At 47.0% G+C, this 10,178-nt stretch overlaps 1 long non-coding RNA gene across 1 annotated transcript; it reads right to left on the bottom strand.

Annotated features, from left to right (window-relative positions):
• LOC112469243 lies at positions 1-7,356 on the bottom strand. The gene is made up of 2 exons (XR_003042556.1): positions 6,599-7,356; positions 1-1,033 (listed from the first exon to the last, which is right to left on the bottom strand). It is a non-coding gene; the product is annotated as an uncharacterized LOC112469243 (long non-coding RNA).
• Positions 7,357-10,178: the final 2,822 nt, after the last annotated feature.

Raw genomic sequence — 10,178 nt, 5'->3', positions numbered from 1 at the left:
TAGCTTATAAACAACAGAAATTTATTTCTTATAGGCTGGAAGTTCAAAATCTGGGTGCCAGCACGTTTGGGTGAGGGCCTTCTTCTGGGTTGCAGATGTCTCATTATATCCTCACATGATGGAAGGGGCTAGGGAGCTCTGTGGAATCTCTTTTATAAGGGCACTAACCCCATTCATAAGGGCTCCACTCTCATGACTTAATTATCTCCCAAAGGCCTCTTCTACTATTACTATCACCTTGGGGATTAGGCTCTAGCATATGAATTTTAGGCGACACACACATTCAAACCATAGCAATAACCTAAGCCTCTATCGCACTGTGTTGGCACCTTCAAAATAGTGGTTGTCACAGCCCACCATGGGTAATAATCACATGTGCCTATGTTTAATATCCTTCCTTGCAAGTTCCTGAAGAATAAGAAGTCTATGTTTTTGATCCTTGTGTCCCTGTTCAGAATTGCTCTCTATATGAAACTAATCATTTTTTGGCTAAAATCCACAGTTGTGATATGATATTTTGGCTCAGCCACCACTCAGAGATGGTCTTCAGAAAGCCTTCATCCCCTCCTGTGGCACTGGCCTGCTTCGTATAAGAGGGTTTTAACATGGTGATGCCCAGGAATTTATAACCCACCCCTACCCCATTCCCGACAGCCAGATCAGAGAGAATCCCAGATTTCAGCCCTTCACAGCTCAGCTGCCTCCCGACCAAAAGAGAGTTTCTGGGTGTTTGTAAAATCCCAAGTCCACAGCTTTCATTATCTGGCACACAATTCCCTGGTCTTCCCCCTCATTAATTCAGCATGGGGGAGTACTACAAAGAGATGGGCTGAATTCCAATCATGTCGTCCCTGGGGAAACAATAAGATGCCTGACTGGCTATTCAGGCTGTAATTGTTGCAGAGATAAAGACAGGCTGTGATCCTCTTCAGCGATGACCTTCTGAGAGGCATGGAGTACAGCCCAGGGACAGCTTGGTTTGCTCACGTCAGAAGCCAGGAAAACATTTCCGTCTTTGAAGCCTCCCCTGGCTCTGGTGTGGGGCAAGAGAGCGAGTGAGACAAGGTAGCAGATGGTGCTGCCAGGGCCCCACATCCACACACACTCCGCACCCCATGTCCCGTAGGCCCGTGTGGTCTGACTTAGCAGCTCTCCGGAGTGGGGGAGAGTCCAGCCAGTTTGCAATAAAAAAAAATCCATCCTTTACCTTAGGACAGCATGTGGCAGCTTCTAAGGCACCTGCTCATTTTAATCTCATTTGACCCTCAAAACTAACCTGTGAGGGGCTAGGACAAGTATTCTTATACCCATTTTATAGAAGAGAAAACTGAGACCCAAGTAGTGAAGGGTCTGTGAACCTTAAGTTGCAGAACCACTCAGGTCTTCTGATTCCTAGTTCACAGCTCTTTCCTGTGAAAGCTCACTGCTTCTCCTTTTTAGAGAGTGGTTATTGCATTGAAAGTTAGAAACATATTCCGAAGATGCTGTAATTTCTTCATTTCCTCAAATCCACTTGGCAGCAATGCATCAGAAAGGGTCTCCTCGACTTCAAGATGTAAGTAGCACTTCCTAGAGCAAGCTCTGACAAAGATGCAAAGCAATTTCTCACTGCCTGATCAGAACCGGAAGGTGAAAATGCTGCCTCGGATGCCTGGGCTGTGCTGCAGGGTGGCAGATGCAGGTGATCTGAGAATACATTCCACTGCAGAAGAAGGACCCAGGGCACAAAACCCCTCACTGTTCAAACAGATAATCGGAACTTCCTTCAGGATCACATTGAAATGGCAGATTTCAGTGTATATAATTTAGAAAATATGAAAACCACTTTATTGTTGCAGGGTACAATTAATTTAATCAACCAGTAAATATTTTAGGAGCAATACCTGTTTGTCTAGGCCAATGCTAAGCACAAGGAGAGAGGCAAATGCATAAGAAACATGAGCCCTATGCAAAGCTAAGGAGAACAGAGCCCTGTGATACATCCTCCTCTCTGCTTTCCTGCCTGAGACTTCAAGACCAAAGAGAAGAAAGAATAAAGTTCTTTTATAATCTCTGCTCTATCCACCAACTGAGACTCAAAATCGGCCTTCATGAATTAGCATCTTCATAATGCCAAGGGAAGACATAGTTTCCTTCAATGATTTTGCTGTAGACCAGGGAGAAGGATGCACAGGATGAACATTCAGGAGACTGCCTTTTCTCTCTATAGGTTGGGTCTGCTGTGGCCCTGGATTACCTTGAGAAGTTGGTTACAGCACAGAGTAGAACTAGAGGCTGTCCAGGCCAGAGCAGATTCTTTGAGCAGGTCCTTGAGAGAATGGTCCCAGGAAGTCTTAAGACCACCTCATGGACCTTTGGGTTACCTTCAGGGAAGGCCTGGACTGGTCTGGTCCAAAGTGCCACTTTCCGTTGGAGCCACATATATGACCTCACATGAATTTGACTATCTCATGACTGTGGTCATCCTGACTCCTCAATTGAATGGGAAATGAGGTGAGGGCAGGGAGTTAGGCAGCTGGTTTCCCAGAGCCACAACCTCCCATCTCTCAGCCCTTCAGTCTCCACAGAAGCCCTTCCTCCCTCTGAGGTGCTTAACATCCTTCCAGGCTCCTCCCGTCAAACCCAATTTCAAGAAAAGATCTAGAAATTAAGCAGGATCTGAGCCATCTGGAGCTCAGAATCCAGTCAAGAATGACTCCTTGACTTTCTAGGTGAGAAGACTGAGATTACTGCAGCACTTAAGGTGTGTCCCCCCTGCCTCTGCAACTCACACCTAGAGAGACCAGAACCATTTAGGCATCCGTGAGGAGGGAAGGTCATTTATGAGTTGTCAGATTCTTTCACTTACAGCCCTCATTTATGAAATTAACAGTGATGGCTCTGCTTCCGTTTAAGACATTTTGTGACCCAGTAGGGACAAGATTAATTTAGCACACAGTTGGCACCCACAAAGACCAGTGCCGAGAACAAATGAGTCTACATACACTCCAAGTCTATATACCTGTTGTGGACATGCTTGAACTTGCACTTGAACATTTATTCACAAGGTATTGGCCCGGGGTTAATAAGCAGAGCAACCACAGAGCTCTTTGCTCTTTTGCCACTTTTTTTCCCCCCAGTCACACCAGCGTCACCAGATGCTTTGAGGCTCCAATGCCAGGACAATCACTATTCACTCTGCTTGTCTCTCCCCAGGTAGGCAGTGTGTGGGAGCAGGAGCCTTCATCTATTGTCTCGCTCACACAAACTGGTTCAAAACACATCTATGGAGCACCTATTTTGTGCCAGGCACTGGGAGAGGTGCTAGGGACCCAAAGACTCACAGGCATAATTCCTGTGCTGCTTGCAGTCTAATAGGGAAAACACCTACGTGTCTCAGCAGGGATGCTGACAGGTCAGGGAAGCAGATGTCTACACGGACAATTTCAGTGAGATATGGAGAGTGAAAGGATAGAGATACATATAAAATCTGTCTTAACTCTTCTCTACCCTTGTTCCCCTTTTGCTTCATTTTATTATCTTTTGTTCTTTATAGCAAAGTTTTGGGCAACTATTATCTACACTAATTTTCAGCTCCACTGAAATGGCTCTACAATCGTCAGCAACCTCATGACTGACAATTTAACTGTCCCCGCTTCATCTCATAACTCCACATGTTATCTGGTCCCTTGGCTGTTTCTCCTTTCTTGGTCTCCCTGACCCTGCTTTCCTGTCTCTCGGGCCACTGGCTCCTTAAGGGTTCTGTTTCTGGCTCTCTCTTTTTCACGCTCTCCCCAGGGCCGCCTTCCCCACATCCAGCTTTCATTTCCACCTCCATGATGATTTTAACCTATTTGCCGAGTGCCTCCAACGTCTCATGCTAAGCATCTTACATATATTCTCTTTAGTCCTCCCCACTTTCATCAGACAGGACTCAGATTTCTTTCTTAAAACAGAGGAAAGCAACCCGCAGATAGCTTGTACATCAAGTCTTCCTCAATTTTCCACAACTAGTCAGAGGCAAAGCCAGAATTCAAACTCAGCTGGGCTCTTAAACACCTTTTCTAAGCCACCAGGTTATACCACTTCCAACATTGGGGTCTCTTCTCCTAATCTCTCTCCCTGACTCCAGACCCCTATGACCAACTTTTCATTTGTCAGGTCCACCCATGGACACCTCACACTTACTACGTCTAGAACAGAACTTGTCCTCTTACCCCTCAGACTGTTGCCCTCTCTTGGTTTCCTGTCTTGGTTCCCATGGGACCACCATGTACCCAGACTATCTGCTCCAGACGCTGGGTTGTCTCATCCCAGACTCCTCTCCCTCACTGCCTCCTTTCTCTCCCACCCTCCCTGCCTTTGTCTCACTCCTCAGCAGTTCTGATGTCTTTCTGTTCTCCCCTTCCAGTTCATCCCTCCAGTCCATCCCTCCTCCACACTGTGGCCCTCTCCTAAAACACAACTCTGACCACGTTACCCTCTTACTAAAATCCCTCCTGGTTGCCTAGTGCCCTCAAATCAACCTCCCAGCTCTTCAGCTTGGAAGATAAAGCCTTTTAGGATCCAGCCACCTCAGCTACTCATGGTCCCAGGTGTTAAACAAAAAGTTCTCACGTCCACAGCTGAAAGTCTTTTTGAAAGAAAGAGTTTATTAGGCCATTGCTAGCAAAAAAAGACCAGTCTTGGCGCATGGGGTCTAAACCACCAGCAAAAAGAAAAAAGAGGGAGAGAGAGAGAGAGAGAGAGAGAGAGAGAGAGAGAGAGAGAGAGAGAGAAATAAATAAATAAACCACCAGCAACTTGGCTAGGTAGGAAAGGCAACATGTCTATTGTCTCAGAGTTTGTAAGCATTTTGATACATCAAGTAGGGGGAAAGAGGAAAAAGACATGAGCGCTCTGAAAAAAATTTATATTAGCTATAGACAAAAGGGTGGGAGACAGTGAAGCATGGCCAGCTCTGAGATAGGCATAGTCTGCAAAAAAAAAAAAAGAAAAGAAAAAAAAGTCCACTCGTATGAATTGGCTGTGGGCTGCAGTCTGGAAAGTCCACGTGGAACAAGAAACAGAGGCTCTTGGTTCATTGGTGCCTGGCTAAAATAATCTGCAAAAATAGCCAACTGGAAATCAATCCCAAGGTCAAACAGCCACCACAAGAATGCGAGCAGTCTTTTGTTAGCTGGCCTGCAGCCATTAACAGATTAACAGTTCTGTCTCTTTTTCTCACTTTCAGGTTGCTATAATTTAATTTAGAACATCTCAGAATTTTCTCCTTGTCACAGGAAAGCCCCAAATGCTTTCCTACCACATGACTTTGTACATACTTTTCCCTCCACCTGTAACACTTATGAGATAAACCTCTACTCGTCCTTCATGTAGGATGTTCAACTGTCACCTTTTCCAGGAAGCCTTCCCCTATTCATCCCCCCACTCCTTCCAAGGCACATTTCTGCACCCCCTGCTCGATCTTCCAAGAGCATCCGATGCATCTCTCTGTTCACCACTGGTTGGTAACCGTTCACTTGACTGTATGCCCCTGCACCCCCAACTAGGCTGCACTTGCCTTCTTCCAGATGGGGCCTATTGGTCTTTGTGCAGTGCTTGGCAAAGAGTTTCTTTAATAGACTTTTATTGATCGGCTGATTGATTAGTTAATTAAGTATAAAACAAGGTCTCCTGTGAAGGAACTGCAGTTCAGATGGGGAGGAAGTCTAATCATGGGTGAGGTGATGGAAGATACTCGTAACAAGAACAAGCATGTTTTCCCGACCGCAAAAGGCTGTAGAAATTTGGAGGAGGAAGATGTTGAGAGAGCTGGAGGGGCTGCAGGAGCAGGAGTTTTCCTGGATGAGAAGAGGATTAATCAATGCACAAGCTTCGGCCATGGCTGCACCTATACCTGGTTGTTTTCCAGCAGCCCCAACATTTGAGCAAAGATTGGTGCCAATAAGCACCCAAGGTCCCTTCCACATCATTAGCATGTCTCTGGGCGAGGCCTGACTCTCACAGTCTGGAATGCAGACAAAGGGGATCTGTTCCAGTTATGCTAATTGCTGCCTCTCTCCCACAGAGGATGTGGCTGTGAGAGATGCTAGGAGGCAGCAGAACAGATGGGGGAATTCCTCAGCTCAAGAAGTCTGGCCTACACCCATGGAGGGGCCCCGCCAACCTTCCCCAGTGAAAGCTGGAGGCTGGGCAGTATGCATCTGCCCAGTAGGCTGTCTTTGAGAAATTATGATTTGAAGACCAGGCAGCTTCCTACCCAGGAACCCCAAAGCTTACAATTCCACTTTAGAAATAGTGCTTTCTTCTGGAAGCCAACTTTTAAATGCTAATGACCTTGGAAGAAATAACATGTTAAGTTCCTAACACCTTAGTGGCCTGGGGGCCTGGGAGGTCAGGTACCCTGAGCTATGGAGGGAACGCAGAGAGGACAGGAGGCCCTGGATCTCAAATCCATTACTGCCACAATTGTACCCCTATCCCATCCCCGACTGTTGCCCAGAAGCCCAGTTCTGAGCCGGCCGTTCCTTCCGCCACCATCCTGAGCTGAAGACCTGTTTATCGTCGAGAACACCCACCATCCCACTCCAATACCTCCTTCTTGAGGGCTTCCTACCTGCAAAACCAGAGAGCCCTTGAGGCCTTCAGCTCCCCTGTTGGAGTGCCAGCCCATGCTGGGGATGCTATGCATCCAGCAGTGGTTTTCATGCATCAGAATCACCGGGAGTGCTTGTTAAAACAGATCGCTGGGCCCCACTCCAGGGATTCAGTAAGTCTGAGGTGGAGCCTGAAAATGTGCGTCTCTAACAAATTTCCACTTCCTCCCTTCCATTCATTCCTGAACACACACTGCTTTCCAGCTTGTCCATCTACCACTGTCACCGCAGGACCAAATGCCCATTTGTAGAGCCAATGTACATTTTCTAGGCAGAATCGATTCTCTTGACTTGACTTTTTCTTCTCGGTGAAAAAACTCCCAACACTTCTCTTAAATTCTGACACCACTCGCGTTCCTGGTTTTCTTAGGTCTCCATCGTCTCCTTCTCACCAGCCCCCTCTCTTTTTTTTAACCTGCTCTGTTTCCGTGTCCTGAGTGCTTCCTCTCCTTCTCCCTCCGTTTATACTCTCACCCTCAGCTATTTCATCTAGTTACATCACATGAAGCCACCACCTCTCTCTGTTCGCAGCTAGACAGCTTTCTTGAGCTCCACTTAGCTGTGTCTAGACACCCAAGTGAGCATGTAAGGCCGGCTCTCCCCTTTCTCTCCCATCTCCTTTGCGGCAGCCAGTGGCATGTTTAGTAGCTCTGTTCTCAAGTCAGAAACAGTGTTGTGGGTAAAGTGTGGGATGACTGACGAGCCCATGAAAATTCCCCTTGAGCCCACATTTTCTCCCACCATCCTGGGAGAGCAGGTTTTGGAAGGAGTGAGGAGTTGGGGAGGCGGACAGAGACGTAGAGTGAGGCGTAAGACAGCGCATGTGGGAAATCCATCCCCGGGCAGTGGTTGACAATAGCAGTCCAGGTCTGAGCAAAGCGCCTTAGACAATGCCGGTGACCGCAGGATCTGCAATAAATCTCACGCCATAAATCTCAGCCCTTGTATCTAGTTTCCTCTTCTGTTAAAAAGGGGATAATTTGTGAGATTAAATATGATAATAAGGTATCATTGCCTGTTATTTGATGGTTGTCATATAAAGGAAATACGATACATGTCAGTTTTCCTGTTTCCCACTTCCTCCTTCCTTACTCTTTCTCAAGGGAGATGATGTTCCTTTGACTCAGTGCCAAGGTTAAGACAAGTAATCTTCCTTGCTTTGTGGGGCAGATGTTTTTCTTGTTCTACGTTCCAGTTGAATACAGTCCTTTGGGGACGCAGCCTAGTGTCCTATCCTACTACCTGGGCAGCCTTCGACTTTGTTTCCATAATCCCCAATTAACAACCTTTTCCACCAATTTTCATCAGCCATCAGGCCTGACTGGGTAAGTGAGAATGAATGCTTCAATTATATTGCCTCCTTGGCATAATAAATGGTAACTCATTTATTTCAGGAATTATTATTTTTTTTTTAGGAATTACTCACACCCAGGATAGCTCATGGGTGAGTAAGTCTTGACTGGTAAATTTGTAAGTTTTCAGCATAAGCCACATGGAGGCAATGCTCTTTCTTCTGTGACCTTATACTTATTTTAGGTAGAAAAAAACAAAACTGAAACAAACAGGCAGTCTCATCTGCCCAGCCGTTTTGCCCAGGAGTACCAGTCGAAGCCTGATTTTCAAAATCATTTTGCAGAAAAAGGCAGAACAGTTCAGGCAAACAGAAGCTCCAAGGAAAGTAAGATAATGGTTCAAGACTCTGGACTTGTCTTGAATGAGCCACTGGGTGATGGGTTTTCACATTGTCTCTGGCAGGTGAAGTTGGTTGGCAAATATATTCAACAGGAAGGAGAATAGATTCAAGTTTCCAACACCAAAGAAAATATTTGTAATGGTTGATTTTCTGAAAATAAACAACAAAGTGCTAGAAAAGTGGTTCTTTGGAATAATAGATGTCAACCAATCTAAGGTGATCGATCATCTCCTGTGGCTGAGTGAGCCAGCAAGGTGCTCGGCTGTGCAGACCCCTCTCTGGGAGCAGAGCTGGCTTGCCTATTCTGGGCTTAGAGGGCTGCCTGTGGCCTTAAACAGGAGCATCACTGATTTGCATGGAACCACACTCAAATCCAGCAACTCCAAACTCAGGGAAGGGAATGTGGCATGAGAATCCCAGAGGAGCTTGTTCACACACACACACACACACACACACACACACACACACACACACACTTTCTTACCACATGTGGGTCTGACTCTGCAGGAGTTCAGTGGGGCGTTTGGACCTTGTTCTTTTATTGCTCATCCTTCCCCCCATGGATGGTCCTGGAGACATCGGGGCTCAGAAAGAGAAAATGTACCCAGAGGGTGGGGCTTTCTCTGACCTGGACACCTGCCTTGTGGACTAACAGTTTTGACATCAGTACATGTCCATACAATAGGTTGTGTAAAATTCCTCTTGAAGGGAGGGGAGGACTTAGCTGAGAGCTGCATCAACCAGAGCCAGCCCATGGCAACTACTTTCTCTTTGGGGTCTGCTCTTTTCTCTGAGAAAGGCCTGGGTAATAAAGGAACAAACCTGACAAACTCTGCTCATTAGCGCCGATGACGGGGCTGCATACACTGAAGAAGAATGCAGAAAAGGGTGGTAGGGCTGCAGGGGAGGGTAGGTGCTGTACAAGTGTAGGTACTGGAAGGAAAGGCAGAATTTAGACGTGTAGATGAGGATGCGGAAGACCTTCCAGGAAGAAGAAATGAGAAAAAACTCGATGATTTGCAGCAAGCAGAGGGTGTTCTGGAGCAGTGGAGGGAGCTGGAGAAAATAAATGTTGGCTCTATGCTGCTTTGGTGGATGTGGCAGGCATAAGAGCCCACACTGGCCATTCCAAGCCTTGTCTGGGAATCGCTCCGGTAACCAAGAATGAGAAAGAGTGGCTTGCTGGGGCTGTACTCACTTCTTCCCATGCCCTACAAGCAGGCCCAGCTGGGCTGGAGTCCTCATCCAGACCACTGTTGTCTCGCTCCAGGCTCAGATGTAGCAAAAAAGGCTGGAAAGGCGAAGCTGTTCGATTTCCAGGGCTTTTTGAGTTAGCCAGGTGGAAGGCAGCCAGGGAAGCAGCAGCTGGTGACAGCCTGCCTGACTGCCTTAGATAGCAGGCAGCTACTTAGGGGAACAATTGGGCAGAAATGGGGGGTGGTAGGTCAGGGAACACGGGCCAGGGGAATTCTGAACAGGTCAGAGTCTAATTTGGTACAGTGCTTTATTGCCAATTTAAAGCTCGTCTTTCCTCCCAGGGTGGCTGCCACCCCTGCGGAAGAGGCCAGGGCTGCTGCAGGAGAAATTTGCATTTAAAGACTCCAAGTGCCTGGCACCCTGAGTGGTCATCCCAGAGCTGGGAAGTCATGCCGAATATTCTTCTATTTCGCCTGTATCTGGACACCTGCTTGCCTGTGGGATAAAATCCCCAAATTCTTCTTACTTCTTCCAGTGTGGAGGAGGATCCTGGAGTGCGTAGGGTGGGAGATGGTGAGGTCTGGAAGGTGGCGATCCTATGTTTTTGTTAACTGGGGCTGGAAAAAATCACAAGGGAATGGCAATCAATA

The sequence above is a fragment of the Pteropus alecto genome, unplaced genomic scaffold (assembly GCF_000325575.1).
Source record: "Pteropus alecto unplaced genomic scaffold, ASM32557v1 scaffold146, whole genome shotgun sequence".
NCBI classification, from domain to species: Eukaryota; Metazoa; Chordata; class Mammalia; order Chiroptera; family Pteropodidae; genus Pteropus; species Pteropus alecto.
The sequence above is the reverse complement of the archived record's forward strand: the minus strand, read 5'-3'. Positions and strand labels throughout refer to the sequence as shown.